Here is a 17,910-nt window from a genome sequence, read left to right on the forward strand (position 1 = left end):
AGGCAGCCCATCCACCATGGGCATGCTCCCCCAGCCAGCCCACATGTTACCTTCCACTAGTGATCACCAACTCATGTCCCTCAGCACCCCCACCCCCCAGCAGTGAGGGGCACCTGCCAGCAGGCCCCGACTCATGTCCCCCAGCACCCCCACCCACCCGGCAGTGAGCCTCAGGCCCTGACTCATGTCCCCCAGCACCCCCACTCCCCAGCAGTGAGGGGCACCTGCCAGCAGACCCCGACTTATGTCCCCCAGCATCCCCACCCACCCAGCAGTGAGGGGCACCTGCCAGTAGGCCCCGACTCATGTCCCCCAGCACCCCCACCCCCCAGCAGTGAGGGGCACCTGCCAACAGGCCCCGACTCATGTCCCCCAGCACCCCCACCCACCCAGCAGTGAGCCTCAGGCAATGACTCATGTCCACCAGCACCCGCACCCACCCAGCAGTGAGCCTCAGGCCCTGACTCATGTCCCCCAGCACCCCCACCCACCCAGCAGTGAGCTTCAGGCCCTGAATCATGTTCCCAACCACCCCCACCCCCCAGCAGTGAGGGGCACCTGCCAGCAGGCCCCCGACTCATGCCCCCCAGCACCCCCACCCACCTAGCAGTGAGGGGCACCTGCCAGCAAGCCCCGACTCATGTCCCCCAGCACCCCCACCCACCCAGCAGTGAGGGGCACTTGCCAGCAGGCCCCGACTCATGTCCCCCAGGACCCCCACCCCCCAGCAGTGAGGGGCACCTGCCAGCAGGCCCCGACTCATGTCCCCCAGCACGCCCACCCACCCAGCAGTGAGGGGCACCTGCCAGCAGGCCCCGACTCATGTCCCCCATCACCCCCACCCCCCAGCAGTGAGGGGCACCTGCCAGCAGGCCTCGACTCATGTCCCCCAGCACACCCACCCACCCAGCAGTGAGGGGCACCTGCCAGCAGGCCCCGACTCATGTCCCAACAAACTACATGTCCTAACAAAACAGACCCATGTCCCTAAAGCTAACCCTAATCCCCTTTCCCCCCAATCCAAGCATGCAACCATCCACAGAACCCACTCCCAAATTACCCATGCCATGATAGTCGAAATGAACCACCAAGCCCATGCAGGAATGCACAGCGTAGTCACACAGTGGCAACACGTGACTGAGGAAATGTTCAATGAGACATGCACAAAACCAATTCAGAAATAATAAAAAATGTACTAAAAACATAAAGAACTGACTTGGAGAAATAGTAAAATGAAAATCAATGTACAATGACCGATGTAGAAAAAAAATATTGTAAATCCAATGAAGTTAAACAAAAGAAAAATCACGTAGAATAAAAAAGTGGTCCATTGCCAATGTCCATAATAAAAACATAATCAAAATAAAAAATAACCATTGATCCATGGGAATATAGAAAAATAAAGTATGTACAAGTCTGCAACTATATACAATGTAAGTCCAAATATTCCATGATCAACACACAAAAGGAAACCTACAAAAAAGTCCTATGAAGAAAAAACTATATACACACGAAGTGGAGCAATGTCCATTAACTCCAAATTAAAAGAAAAACAAAGGAAACCTAACACTCTCTAACTATATACAATGGCGGCGGACAAGTCCTGCAGCTCACTCTGTGATGTCCCGGGCCAGGGCATCATCGAACTCCATGTCGATGTCCCAGAGGCGGGCCTCTGCCCTGGCCCGAGGTCTCGCAGGGATGCACTCATGGCCTGTTCCAACTACCTGCGAGTTGCCTCGAGGCACTCTGCCGCCTCAACACCCGACGCATGGAGAACTCCTCATCTTCCGCGCGCCGCCGCTCCGCATCTATGCGCTGGCCCAACCGCAGCCACACGGAAGACACTCCACTTCCAGGGTTCTCCTGCCCTCTGGCCGATGCCTGCCCCTCTGATGTCGATGGCCCAAGCCATCATTGCTCCCACCTAGAGCCTGCTGCTGTAGCTGCTGTCCATGTGCCTTGTCCGATGACTGCACATCCTCGATCTCCTGGTCTCCAGTTGTTGGAGTGTCCACCCCTGCTGAACTGCCGACTCCCGACTGTGGGAGGGATGGCATCTCCACCAAGCTGGCTGTGTTGGTCAGGCAAGGTCCACAGGGGGCCCTGGTGGAATCTGGGCGGGAAGAAGGCAGGGAGAACGACTGGCACATAGTCTCCACAGAGGAGGAGAGGTCCGCCAGAATGCGTGACACATGTAGGAACCCACCGACCAGGGCCCCTCTCAACAGTGCCACGTCGCAACGCTGCTCTTCGTGATGGCGTGCATGCTCCGCCCAGAAAGCACGCACGTCATCACGAATGTCATGCGTGCGCAACGCGACACCAACCAGGACGGAGCCCATACGTTTGTGGGACCCCTTGTCCGCAGGTAGTGGAGAGGCAGATGACAAGGCACTCTCCCCTACCTGCGGACGGGCCTGGGACGGGGCATCCCTGCTGGTGCATGGTGGTGCAGTCACAGGGTCAGGGACAGCGATATGCACAGGCCCCTCCACGGTGACCTGTGCTGCCTCCTGACCCTGGCCCTGGACTGCACCACTTGCACCAGTGGTACTACCCCCACCAGGCCCCATGTGCGGCTCAGTAGCGGGCTCCTCCTCCTCTGTGGAGACCACCAACCTGGATGTCTCCACACCGTCTTCTGCCATTGCAAGCCCCGTGGGGGCTCACCCGGCCCTTCCGCTACAGCCGTAGTGGCAGGCACGGCGCCAACCCCATCGCTCCCGGATGATGGAAATTCCTGGGAGGGTGGCTGGGCCTTGCGTCGCCGCCTGATGAAGGCATCCCCACCGCTTGGCTCCACAGTGCCGTCTCCGCCCTATTCTTCACTTGACGCTGCGTAGAGGGAGACATAGAACACAAGCATCAGGGTACAGTACAATATTCCCCTAGACAGGAAGCAATAACACATGAGTGGCACTGTCAAATTTCACTTCCATCCTGTCCCTCCACAACACATGGGTGAATGCACGCAACACACATGCAGCAACAGTCCCGGCGCCTGCAATCAACATCAGCATCCATGTACAAGGGCCTCTGTTAACCAAAATGTTGCATTCAAACTCACATGCATCATGGCTCACACTGGTCCCAAGCACACACATCACCAGAGGGTCATGCATCATGGCTTGTACACCAGAGACACAGTGGATAGACACAGTGGATACAACGGTGATGGCACTGCATGAGTGAATCTACACATCATCACAGACATGTGTCATGCATCCATGGCGTTTCACACACACTTCTCAGACACAGGTGACTGCAGGGTGCACACACACACACATGTGCACCATACATGAACATGACAGCAGCACCCATCCCACACACCCCATCCATGTCCAAGAACAGAGACTGGCATGCTTTCATGTGTGCATTCTGCATACAGCTCCCCATGTTGCATTGGAACACATGCACCATCCATGTGGTTCGCACATTACTGGTCTCACATGCATGACCATGATGTCCCTGCACACACACATCCATAAATGGCCTATGTCACACATACAGGCAAGTACCAGACTACCAGCACACTGCAACATGCCCTGTCTCACACAGCAATGCTTGGCCACTTACTGCTCAACTCCAGACGGGTCTGCCTCTGAAGGATCTGGGCGTGGAGCGATGGGGCTATGTGTTCCAGGACCCTCATCTGGATGTTGTCATGCTGCCCCAGCCCTAATAGGCAGGCGTGGGTGGGCAACTGGGTCCTGGGGCTGGGCTCTGGAGCGATGGTATCCCAGTCGGGAGTCTTCAGTTCCAGCAGGGGTGGACACCGCAAGTGGACCCCTGCAGATGGCTGATGTGCAGGAACCAAATAGCAGGGCACGTGGGCAGCAGCAGATGGCTGGTGGGAGCGTGCTCGGGGTGCTTGGGAGCAGGAAAATGGCCTTTTGTGCAGGTGCGTGGTCTTCGATGTGTTTTCGCGTGGCCAGCTTGATACGGAGTGATTTGGCATGTGAAAAAATTGCACGTCAGTGTGTAATTCGAGGAATGGCCCTTAGCGTGTAAGCGCGCCAGTGACATTACACGTGCAGGCGTTGCCCACAACACGGGTGCATAGTGAATCAGCATGTGAGAAAACTGCACATCACCGTGCTATTGGAGGAAAGGGCCTTAGCGTGTAAGCACGTAAGTGACGTTTCACGTGTAGTCTGGCTTAAAAGGTACGAGTATCACGCTATTTCCTTGTACGTGTTTTTTGTGGAGAGCGAGCGGGTGTATCTTGTACTTCTTGTCGGTTCACACGCGATTCCTTCGCGTTTCCAGTTCATACTCCTTGTTTCCTCAGACTGCGTTCTTTTCTTCTTTTGGCGGGGGTGTTGCCAATGCGCACACTCGTGTTTTTTTCACGTTCTTTTTCATGACAGACGGTGTGTCACACACATATTTCAACTGTGGTTGCCCCGTGTGTCGCGTACCCCTTCAGAGGTCATTGTAGGCTGCGTGTAACACGCATACACCTATTTTTGTGTTTCTGGGTCCCACAGCGTAGTGCAGGTTTATTTTTCCACACACGTGGTTTACCAGGGGTTGGGTGCATGTGTGCTTTTGTTTTTGGGCTGCCTGTGCATTACGTGACCCGTCATCTTCCCCCAGGGGTCACATACAGCCTTGCTAGAGCACTAGGGTATGAATTCTATCTAGTACCCTACCCCTTTCACCCCAATTGCTCAGGACAATTGTTTACTGAAACTCCCATACGCACAACAACATCAGTGCCATGGTTGGGAGGCGACCAAGCAGTAAGGGAGGCAAAGGTGGCTGACCTCCAAAAGGTAGGCGTGGTGGGCGCAGTAGGGGACGTGGCCAGGATTTGCAGGGTGCCCCTAGAGCCCCGTGTGTGGAGGACCAATCGGGGACACCCATGCCCCCACCAATGGTTGTGGGAAACATAGCTGACACCATCCCAGCTCAACCCTTGTTGGACCGGCCCATTTTGGCACCTGAACCGGCACAGGATGACTCCCAGGTCAGCAAGTCTAAGCCACGTGTGGCGGTGAAATTTGCTGTCACCAGGCCTCGTGGATCTGTGCAGCTATGTCATCTGCTGCCCCAAGTAGCCAGGGTGGGGAGGCTGCAGGGGAAGCTGCAGCTCAATCCACCCCAGCTCCGAGTCTCCCAGCCGGGACAGTGTCAGTCCAGGTCCATCAAACTGACATTGGCCCTGCCAACATCACCCTGCAGCCAATGCCTGCACCAAGACCTATGGTCATTGTGCCTTTACAGGCTTCTGTTACCCAGTCCACCTGTGCTTCTGCCCCTACTGACCAGAGCGGCGTAAGCCACTCAGGATCCGCACCACCTTGCAAGAAGAAGAAGAAGGGTGCTCTGGCACTACAGGCTGAGACCCCAGACACAGCTACACACTCCAGCACGTCAAGGAAGCCTAGCTTTAATGATGCCGAACTTGATGCACTTGTGGCCTATGTGTCGGCACATAGCCGCGAAATGGTGGTGACTGCAGGGTGCAAGACCACACCTGGTCAACGTAGGGCACACTGGCAGACCATCGCAGACCACATTAGTGCCCTTGGATTTGTGAGGCGCACAGCTGATGATTGCTACAAGCGGTGGAATGACCTGAAACGCAGAGCAATGAACAAGCTGGCTTCCAATCATGCCTCTACTCTGGTGACTGGCGGTGGGTCTCCACCAGAGGACAACCAACTCACTGAACATGAGTCTGTTGCTGGAACCTTCGTCACAGAGGAACAGATCCAAGGCATGGGAGACCTACCACATTACGAAGCATTGTCCAGTGAGTGCCCATGCATGTGTGTGTAATCCATGTGTACGTTGCATGGGTGACGTGTTCAGATTGAGTGCCAGGTGAGGGTGTGTAGTCCTGAGTGGTATGGGTCACCCATGTGCTTCCTCCAAAACATTCATTGGATTTGGGAATGACAGTATCCCTTCTGACCACAGTAGCCAATTAGCGCAACATTACTGCAGTTGCCTGTGAACTGTCATCTTGCAACAACATTGTTCTGAATTTTTCAGTGTTCATTCAGCCTGATTGTTTCAATTCTCCCATTTTTGCAACACATTTTTCAGCCCTAATGCCACATATGTGACATGCTTCTGTCATTGATTACACCCCACATTGGGCCACATTTATTACCTTGTTATGGGAATGATTAGACCATTCAGGCTGATTGAGTAAGGGCCTGCTCACAAAAATGTTTGGGGCTTGTTTGAATGTGGAACATGATAGTTTTTTCGTGTCATGTTGAAGTGACCAACCGTTGATGTATCCATCTGCATGCCATCACTGTATTATTGTACACTGGATGTGTTGCCCTGTGTGGCACGTGCGTATTTTGTCACACTATTTTGCATTTTTCATCTCATCATGTCCATCACACATAGATGGGTGACAGTACTCATTCACTGACATATGGCTTTACTTGTCAAATGTACCATGGCTATGCTGCATGCCATCTATGTGCTGGCATGTGTCATGTATGTGTATTGGACATGCCACTCACAGGCTAATGTGTGATGCCAGTGCTACCCAGCATGCAGCAAATGTGTTGCTTTCCATCTTGGTGTCCTCAGTGTCCGCTTTTTGCCTCCCCTTCCAACTCATTGACGGTGCATGCATGCCCTGGTTATAGTCATGTGGGACATGTGTAATTCAAGTACTGGATCTCTGGCTTGTCAGGCCTATGTGTGTGCTATGGTGCTCATGCCTGTTTCCATTTGTTGTCTTTCATGTTTTTCCAGGTGCAGACGCTTTTGATGCTGTTGAGGTGGAGGAGATGGTGCAGACCCAGGAGGAATCTCAGCCATGACCGGGCACCAGTGGAGGATGTGGTGTGGTGGTGGGTGAAAACCCAATTTTACTGCAGACCATACTGTCAAGGGGTGTCTCTGGTTGCACCTCCCCAGACCTCTATGATTCAGGTGATGAATCCAATGATGAGACTTATGTGCTGTCGCAGGTGATTGTTTCTTGCAGGGATTCTGTTCTGTCCAACCCACCTGCACCAGGGTAAGAACCCTCTATGGGGATGTCAGTGTTGGTAAGTCCGCCTTTGGCAGTTACGGATGCAGGGTCACACTCCACAACATCTGATCCTGTTCCTGAGCCAGCAGATGTCATGATGCCTACCCCCGTGGATCCAGCTCAAGTCCAGCAGCCCCGGAAGCAGGCATCAAGTTATTCCAAGCAAGCCCAACAACCCCTGCTAGGGGCCATTTGGTTGCAGTCCTGGCGTCTATGGCACCAGGCTCATATGGAGAGTCAGTCCTGGCACCATAGGCACCAGGCTCATAGATTAAAACTTACCTGATGCAGACCATGCTGCAAACTTACCTGATGCAGACCATGCTGCAGAGCTCCAAGCCAAAAGAGGCTTGGAAGGGACTACTTTACCTAGGGACTATTTTTTACTCGGGTGGGGTCGGGGAGGAATACTTACCTGGGACTACTTTGGAGGCTATTTAAACCAGCCCGAAGAGCAGCACACACTTCGCGTTATTCTGCATCCAGCAGCGTAACGCTCACCGTGCCTGCAAGTCTGCATCCAGTCTTCTGCCACGCCCGCCTCGAGTCTGGAGCTCCTAGAAAAAGGGAGAAAGAAGGAGAAAAGGTTAGAACAAGAGCAATACCTTTGATCCTTACCTGAATTCCCGATTAACCGCGCCTTCGAGCTGGAAGAAAGAAGTTATTTTATGCGCGTCGCCTCTCTTGTTGCAGCGCCACGCTGAACTCACCGGCCTTCGCAGCATCTTCACTATCCATCGCATCCTTCTGCATGTTCCCGCCGCACTCCGGCACGTAAGGGGAACACAAGAACAGCAAGGTGAGCCAAGGGAATAAACAGAGGCAATATTAGTTACCCCCTATAGACTTACCTGATTTTACCGCCAGGGGTACTATTCCTCTTCTCGGGTCGGCCCAGCCTCCACCGCATCTTCGCCGTACCCCGGCCCCTAAGGGGAAACAAAAGGACAGCAAGGTGAAACAAAGGGACAAACAAGGGGAATCCTCCTCACCACAATAGACTTACCTAATTTTACCGCCGGAGGCATTATTCCCCGAGACTTCATAATTTCTCTCAGCACCTGAATAAGGGAGAAAGCAACAGGTTACATACTGACATTATTTTATCGAACTGTGTTGGATAATACAAATCCTTACCTGAATGTCACCGGTTGCCACGAGGAACTCTTCGCTAGGGTCAAGCTGCAACCTGCAAGGAATCGGACAAGAGTGAAAGTCAGACATTTGAACTCTAACAAACTATATACCTATGGCATCTTGCCGGAAATCTCAGAGTCAATATTGTTCTGGAACTCACCTATTCCTTCGAACCAGTGAAGCAACTGGTTATCTACGCGCCCCTGCGTTCAATGCAGGATGGAGAGCTCATCTTTCCAAACCATCAGGTGAGACTATAAGAGGGGACATTAAAGGTGATCAGTGGGGAGAACAGCGGGGGTGGGGGTTAATGCTCAACTCCACAGGTGGTTAATTCCCTTTCTCCATTTGCAGTAATATACTCCTACGGGCCAAGCAAACAAAGCTAGGTGGGCCAGTCCAGTCTGTCATCTCGGCACTACACATCACATTGGTGGAGACTGCAGCTGTCCAGTTCAGATCGATGCCCCTGTGGGAGCCAGGTGAACGTAACAGCAGATCAGTGGGGGAATGCAGTCCTGCAGCCTCAGGCAGTGCCAGCACAGCAAGGTGCAGGTCGCCTTGCCCCAAACAGGTGTGGTGCCCGCCGACTTGGTGGCCGTACGCCACTAGGCAATACTGTATGGGAAAACTCCATGTACAGCATAGCAGCACAACAGGGAGCATCGGTTGAAATGATGGCTCAGGCAATGGAGAGGGTGGCCACTTCCATTCTCCCCCCTGAAAGGCAGATGGAGCAACAACAGCAGGCAACAGACTCCATTTGCCAATCACACAGGGAAGACATGTTGGCGTCCAACAGGGACTGACGGGAGGCACTGGACACTCTGCGTGAAGCCATTTCTCTAGAGTCCCAGGGCCACAGGGAAGCCCTGAGGTTAGAACACCATTTCCTCAGGGAGAGTCTGGTTGAACTTGTGGCTTCCCGAAATTTTAGGGCAGAACAGCAGCTGGAGCAGCTCACACATTCGCTCTCAGCTGAGCTGCAGGCAACCAGTGAGGAGATCCAGGCATCACGCGAGGCCATGCGTGCAGAAATGAGGTGCTGCATGGGGATCTCTGCATTATCATCCTCCAGAATCAGACTTTCAACACCTGCATGCTTGCTGCCATGGAGGACCATACCAGGGCTTTGCGTGGGCTGCCTCCCATAGCACCACCACCTCCTGATGCAGCAGCAGAGGGTGAAGAGAGTGACAGCAGTTCTTCCACATTGGCGTAGCCGTGCAGGCCATGAGCCCATGGAGGTATTTTTTTTTTGTAACATCCATGCAGGTGGGTGTTGGTGTGCACCCTGTCCTCGAACCTCCTGGGTGGCCTCCCCCCCGGCCTCCACATGGCCATTTTTTAAAACATTTTTTTTTTCAGTGTGTTGCCTTGTGTGGCTCCCGTGGGCATCCACTGTGTATTCCAGCTGGGAACAGGCAGGCTTGTCCTATTTTTGGGTTAGATGCTTGGGTTCCTGACACACACACCCCTCCTGCTTCCCCTTTCCATGGGCTTGCAAAGGGTGTGACCAAGTGACAGTGACTTACACAGTGACATTGAGCTCCCATGAGCTTGGTGGGCAGTCTGTAGTCAAAACTGTGTGTACATCCCTAGTGGGTATTGTTGTTGTATTGAACACTGCATGGTGTCTTGATATGTGCTTCTGCATCCATGTCTTCTTCCTTATTCACAGGTACCTTCTTCATGTCTTCACAAGGCCGTCTCCTTTGCATATGCAGTTCATGTTGTATGCAGTACACTGACACATTTGCCTGACAGCAACACTCTGCAGTTGGAAGGGGTCGATGTGCTGGCTTATTCAGGTTGTAAGACTTGCACTACTTTGATTTTGTACTGTCATATTTTGGCAAGGTTTCATCCTGTGTTGCTGTATTGTGTTGCTGGTAAGTATTTGGTCATGTGTGCTGTTTGTTATTGATTACTGGGAGCATACTGTCTGTGGCCTGTTTCCATTTGGGACAGTGCACTTTGTGACACTTGTGTCATTGTTGTGCATTCCTTTGTTTGCTTTCACATTGCATCACATGCCATGGTGTGTTGGGTAGCAGAGATGGGGAGAGGTTGGGTGACATGGCGCTATTGTCATGTTGTATTTTGCAAGGGGTAGTCATTCATGCAGCATAAATGTGTGTCTTTTTGTGACACAGCATTGGTTATCTTTCGGTAGGTAGGGATGCACACAATGTAACACTTCCAGGTGACCAATCTCAGGCTGGTATGGTTGTGACAGTTGACTGTCCCTTATGTCATCATCATTGATTGTCAGCTGGTATGTGCCAGGGCTGTGTGCACTCCACAGGGTGTGATTGTAGGTGAAGTAATTAGCCACCAGCTGCATATGGGCTGCCTCACCATGTGCCCTTTCCCCTCCCATGTGCAGCGGCCGTGCATGTGGTTGGGGATGTGGGGGCACCACCATGTCCACCGGCAGGCCCCGGCGGGTTGCAACATTGTGCAGGACACATGCTGCCACTATGATCCTGCACACTACTGGGGGCGCATATAGCAGCTGCCCACCAGAGTGGCCCCAGGTCGCAATATGGGCTGTGTTGTACCTTACCTTGGGTGGTGTGGTGGGGTTCCGAATTGGCGTCATCATGTGGGTGCTCAGAGGGTAGGCACTGTCCCCTGGGGAGGTGATGATGGGTATCATTAGTGAGGTTGTGACATTACTCAGTATCTGACATGCATGCATATGCAGAGGCATTTATACTCACCAAGCAGCCATGTATCGCCATGCCGCCCAGCTTTTAGGTCCTGGTATAGGGGTGACATTCTGACAATGAAACTGTCATGGGTGGACCCTGGATAGTTGGCATATACTGAGGTGATGATTTCCTTGGCATCAGATACTACCTACACATTGATGGAATGCCACTGCTTGCGGTTTCTATAGATGTGCTCAGTTGCCCTGGGAGGACGTAAAGCCACATGGGTGCAATCAATGGCCCCTAGCTCTTTGGGGAAGTGTGTCACCCCGTAAAAATCCTGGACGGCAGCTTGCCTTTCTGCAGGTGTTCTGGGCAGGTATATGTGCCTGCGGACTGAAGAGCGTGCAGTCATGATGGCCAACACCTGGTGTAGGCAGCGTGACTGCGTGGCCTGTGACACCCCCCCACTATGGCACTTGTCCACTGAAATGAACCAGTGGCCAAGAAGTGCGGTACATTGAGCCCCTTTCCCAATGAGCTCAGTGCTTTGGAGCACAGGGTGGGTGATGTGAGGTCATCCTCCCACTCACTTACCAGGTCGAGTATTATGTGAGGTGGAAACCTGTACCTCCCATGCACCTGGTCATCAGGCATCCCAAAAAGGCTGGTCCTGGGTGTGAAAATTCTGGGCCTGACTATCCTCCTCCTCCTGTGGTGTCCCACAACCACTGCTGCAAGGAATGGTATATTCATCATAGCGTCTGAGCTTGTTTGTTGTTTGCGCGCACTTTTATGCTGTGCAGGGCCGCATACGCCTGCTTCCTGCTGGCATACGTGTTTCCGGATTAGTGCATCTTTTTTGGCGCACGCGTTTCCCCTGTTCGATTCCATGAATATGTGTTGTAGGCGCGCGTGTGGGCGTTCCACATACTTCCCCCTTAACGCCCACATTTTCATGCGTTGTTCCCCATTCCGCGTGTTACGCCCCGTGTTCCGCCCACTTTTCTTGTGTGCGCCACGCTATGTGCGCTTTTGCTGTGCGTCTAGCGCATGCCGTTTGATGACGTGTGCGCCCGCGTACGCCCGGGTTCACAAGCAGGATTTTAGCGCACATCCTAGGATTTACACACACACAGACTTCCATGAATTGATGTGCGTGGCTTTCGCACGCTTGCGCTGCGATTTTTGCACTTGCGCTGCGATTCGCACGCTTTTGCACTCTTGCGCAGAGATTTTCGGCGCACATTAATTCCATGAATCATCCTGTAAGTGTATGAAACCTACTTGGTTTCTTAAGGCTGTGTTATTGAATGTTAGGAGATAGAAGAAATAATGATATACCTATTTTGCAATTTTTATAAGGTAAATGGCAGAAACTGTATAGAAAAGCATGGAATGTATGCATTTGTGAAGGTATGAGTAATAAAGCAGAAGGATGTGATTTACAAGCAGTGGTGTTATTTCAGCTGGGAGCTTTTCAATTATAGTGTCTATCTCTGTGAGTGAATGAAGATTCATGACCTAATCCTGGCTGTGTGTAATTTTATAATACACTTTTTTCTACAAGTATACTGATATTTCTCCCATCTTTTAATATTATAATTTTTTAGATGGCTGTGTGTGTACATTTTGTTTTAGATAGCAGACTTGGATTGGAAGTGACAGTTGATTATAGCAGATGGGAATAATGACAGTAAATTCATTTTATAGGTTATACAGGTTAAGTGGCAGTCACTCTGTTTATATGCATTCATAAGAGTTGCACATGTACTGTGGAGAACATATGCATACTTGTAGTTTGTATTCATGCATGTGGATATGCATGCAGCTGCAAGTAGAAATCGTGGAGACTTGTACAGTAGTTTTTGTAGTAGGTGTTTTCCAATGAAATGAGACTTGTACTCAGAGTGATCAACAGTACATTTGAAGTGCTGAACTCTGATGATGGAGTTAGATGTAGAGGTCTTGGATGTGATTGGTGGATGGTTGTGTGACTGGTTAGCTGTATCCAATGAGGGAATGGCACAGAAAGTGAAGCGGAAAGGGTAGAAGGGCTGTCCAAGAGTTACGCGGTCCGTGGACACCGCGGCTGTCTGCAGACAGGGTGTGCCACATCAGGGGTTTTCCAGCAAATCCAGCATGGAAAGGGGACTGTAGGGATTACTCGATCAGATGTTGAGGTTGTGGATTTGTGTTGAAAGAGATTGTGGGCCTCATCACGACTTCGGCGGTAACCCTTAAATCCGGCGGTAGCGCTATTACCGCCGGATTTAAGGGTCAGCTCTGAGCTGGGGGGAAATCCACTGAAAAATGTGCGGTATTAGCTCGAAGATTCCCCATTGAGCCCAATGGGGAATGGGGCATTCCCGAATGGGCTCAGTGGGGAATGGGGACTTACATTACCGCCGAACTCGTGATCCGGCGCTATTAGCGCTGGGGAGTTTGGCGGTAGGACTAATACCGCCCGCGATAATAGCGTTACCGTTACCGCCCAAGTCGTGATGAGGCCCTGTGTGTAGAGAAGATGGCAGAGGTGGAGAAAGTCAGGGTGGTGGTGCTTGGAGATATGTTTGTGCATGGTTTACAGAGGTATGCTCAATGCAGGCATGTGGCAAACAATTCTGATATTAAAGGAGTGGAGGTGGTGTGGAGCACTGTGCCTGATTGCAATGTACAGGGAATTGTATAAGTTGGTGAAGATATGGGCAGGATGAAGAGTCCCCATGTGGTAGTTTTGCACTATGGTGCTTTCCATTTGGGCTATGTCAGTTCCCCTACTTTGTTGGCAGATTTGGAACACTTGGTTCAAGCAGTAATGAACATCCTTCCAAATGCCAAGGTATTTTTTTCTGGATTAGTACCTAGGGCAATATGGGACAATGTTTCCGTTTTATGTCCTCAGCAAAACATTGCTAGTTGTGCAATCCACCGAGGCATGTGTGCTTTAATGCTTAGAGCTGGTATGTTCTTCTGTAATAATGAGAATATTGATTCCAGTAATGCTGTTCAATTTAGAGAAGATGGCATTTTTTTATCTTTTATGGGAAATGCCATTCTGTTTTGGAATTTAAGGGTTGCTTTGGAGAAGGTTATGTTAAGATTTTAGGAGTAAAGTAAGAAAAAAAAAGAAAAAATACAAAACAATAGGCATCTGTCAAGCATCTGCAAATAAACCCCAAAAAAGGCTCTATTCAGAGCCAATCTCAAAGTGGAAATGGGGCACACTATTTAAATTTACATTCACCATGCTCAGATTTTCGATATGTCCGCGGACATAGCGGTAGTCCGTGGACACCGCGTATTACATATGGGGATTTTGGGGTGGAGAGACATGCAAATGAGAATGAGCAGAGCAAGGGATTGGTCAGTAAAGTTTACTGGGTGTGTTCTGTAAGGAGTTTGTCAGAAAGTATTTTTCTTGAGAGAAGAACAGATAGCTATGGATGTGTGTTTCAGAAAACAGATTATATGGATTTTGGGAGACTCATGGATACTTGGTTGGAGGTGCATGCAGAATGCTATGGAGTAGCTCCAGATCTTGGATTCCCTCATGTGTAAATGCACTAGCATGGAGTGCATGGCATGAAGTGGCTGGACTTAGTACCTCTCTATGCTAGTTTGTAGACAGAGCATCATCCAGACATAATTATAATTCATTGTGGAGGGAACAATTTAGGACATGTGTCTGGAATTTCATTGCAATCTGCAATGAAAGGAGGATTTGGGAAGGATATGGGCATGTTTCCAAATTCCCAAGTCATTTTTTCTCGTATTGCACAGAGACAAATGTGGCTGCGTTCTTCTCCATTTGGTCCACAAATGGAGAAAGCGAGGCACAATTTCAATAAGGCTGTTTGTGCCTTTCTAAGACATTTTGGCATGTCCTCTTTTCACACGGGAAATATTATGTTTCGTAGCACATACATTTTTCGCAGAGATGGAGTCCATCTTACTTATGCTGGCAATCAGATTTTTCTGAGAAATGTACAAAATGCATTGCAACCTTTTTTGGAATTACAGCCATCCATTTTGCAGTAGGTATTGACCATTTGAAGTTTTTCAAACACAAACAAACACCAACAAAAGGCTCTTTTCAGAGCCACCACTCCCAGAGAAAAGTGCAATGGTTTTGATAGGGCAGCATCCCAAAACTTAAGATGTCCGCAAACTGTCCGCAGACTTCAAGAAAATGCACAGGGTGCTGCTCAATTTATTTGCCACTTCTATTTTTAAACTGTGAAAGGCGGCTCTGAAAAGAGACTTTTTTGGGGGATTGTTGTTTTATATTTTTTTGTTTTTTTACACACAACACACTAGGAGAGGAGGGGAAAGGAGGGTAAGAAAGGGACACCAACCATGGGGATAAGAAAGGGCAGGTGGAGAGAGGAAGATGTAGGGTGGGCCTTTTTTTGGTAGGTAACAGACCTGCTGGTGCTCCTTGACCGCAGTCTCGAAAGCACTTTAAAAATTCTCCCCCCTGCAGAGTACTGCGTTGCAGTACATACACAATATTGTGACCCTCGAAAGGTAAGGGTCAACAGCATTGTGAATGGCCTGTGAGGCAGCTGGAGCGATGTGCTGTCCCAAAGGAGTGTCTCTTGTGGTGACAGGAGCAGAAATGAGGAAGTGGTAGAGGAACTCAACCTACTACATTGATCACAAGGTACAACCTTGCGAATGGCCCCGCCGTGGAACAACCTTAGGTGTCGCTTCATGGATGTCGTACCAAAGCTGTACGAACCAGGCCTCCCACGACTCAGAACCATTTTGCACTGGTTGCAGGTGACCTTATTCACATGTGCTTTTGGTACGTCACCATGAATGGTAAACAACTGCCACACCCAAGACTCACGGCGAGTGCTGGTAGTAGGGACTTCCACTACCTCATCCTCTTCATCCTCTTCATCCTCCTCCTCTACATCCTCATGCCTTTTCAGCTCTGCAGGCCCATGGGGAGGTGGTGGTGGTGGAGGGGTTAGGGGTGGTTCTGAAGCAGATGTAGCACCAGCTGGAGCAGCAGCGGCTAGGGATGCCATCAGGCTTGGTGAGATAATCTCAGCAAGAGCAGCAAAGGCAGCAAAAGTCAATCTGAAATATCCAGAAGCACAATGAAGATAGGCTCTGTGGTGGGGCCTTTTATTGGGGTGCAGGTGCATGCTCCGCAGACAGATTGAACATCCCAAAAAGGCTCAAAAAGTTCCAAAAAGTATGTAGAAAGCCAGTGTCATTGTCTGGGACTTGTGCAATGGTGAATCTTTACTGTAAAATACTTTGGATTGCCTGAAAAAGTACTTTTCAAATGTTCGGGGACCCGGACTGTGTCCGCAAATCAGGACACACACTCAGCATGGGTGCGGTCACATGATGACGTCGCGAACAAGTCCGTGAAGGGAACGGGTGTCCACAGGACACCAAATTCACAGGAACGGTCGTGCGCATACGTGCGGGTGTTCTACAGACCGTGTTCAGGTCCTCAAACTAATTATAAGTGCGACACAAGTGAGATGGACAGTTACAGACAGGCGCGATATTTGCAGGACTTATGGGATTGGTGCGCATGTGAGTAGATATTCAACAGTACGGACAGGTATAGTGTCCTTAGAACACCTCCATTTGGGTTCATTGCGAATATTCCGGACACCGGGTGTGTTCTAAGAACAGTTCCATGTTGCTTGCGGACAGTATGGACAGGTAAAGTGTCCTTTAGGACACCTCCATTTTGGGTTATTGCGAACATTCCGGACATCGGGTGTGTTCTAAGAACAGTTCCATCTTGCTTGCGAATAGTACGGACTGATATAGTGTCCTTAGGACACCTCCATTTTGGTTAATTACAGACATCCCGGAAACCGTGCGTGTTCTAAGAAGAGTTCCATCTTGCTTGTGGATAGTACGGACATGTATAGTGCCTTAGGTGACCTCTATTTTGTTTAATTATGGACATTCCGTTCACAGTGTGTGTTCTAAGAACAGTTCCATTTTGCTTGCGGACAGTACAGACAGGTATAGTGTTCTTAGGGCACCCCCATTTTGCTAATTACGGACATCCCGGACAGGCGCGCTGTCCGCGGACACCTTAACTGCCTTTTTAAAAAAAAATAAGAGACAAAGGACTGAATTAAATCACATTTAATATATTTTTTTATTTTATAGAGATATAACATTGATGAAAGAGACGGAGAAGCAGAAACTGATACAAACACAGGGGAATTAGGGGTTTGGAGAGGATGGATGGGAGGGGATGAAGGGATGGATGTCTCATCAAAACGTTTTTCTTGGTGTTGAGGGTTTGGGGATAGTTGACTGGGACATGCAGAGGGGGGACAGGTGTATGTGGGACAATGATATTTATTTTTTTCTTTTATGTGGTCCTCCACAAAATGTTTCAAAAGATTGAAATTTTCCATAAGAATGTCCATTATTTGTTCCATGCACTGCAGAGTATTTTCTAATGTCTTCTTTTGGTGTATTATTTTCAATGTTTGTATGGTCTGTTAAAAAAAAATATATGTTAAGTACACATAAAGTAATGATTATTAATGTGCTTATATAGAGAAGTGTCTACCATAAGTATCACTGTCTTCAGACCTTTCCTCACGTGGGAAATTTTCCTCAAGCCATTCCAAAGTACTGGATATTTCTGTGTAAAAAAAATATATAATACTTTTAGTGTACCAAATTCAGAAAGTTTAGAAATATATAAGAAAAATTAAGTTTACTTACTAGTTTCTGGTAAGCTGTGTTCTTACTGTTGTGTATGTCTGCTGTTGCTCCTAGCTGTGTAGTTTCTGTGAGGTAATTATGTTGGAAGCATATCTTTTTTGTTTTGGTATATTCCAATTTAGTACATATGGTATTTAAATGGATGGTTGATGTGTTTCATATATAGGTTCCACTTCTTATTTATTATTACATATAATGTGTTTATATGCTGCTTTTTGAACTTGTTTAATGTTTAAATAGCATGATAGAACAATCCAAGATACCCCCTAAGTTTTTGGGTAGTGTTGAAGTTGTCCACGTTCGTCCGCGGACATTCGCACAGACCGCAGACATCAAAATCACTAGCAGGGGGTTCAGCATGTTCGATGTTATATA

This window comes from Ambystoma mexicanum, chromosome 6p (genome assembly GCF_040938575.1).
Source record: "Ambystoma mexicanum isolate Mex_15411 chromosome 6p, UKY_AmexF1_1, whole genome shotgun sequence".
NCBI classification, from domain to species: Eukaryota; Metazoa; Chordata; class Amphibia; order Caudata; family Ambystomatidae; genus Ambystoma; species Ambystoma mexicanum.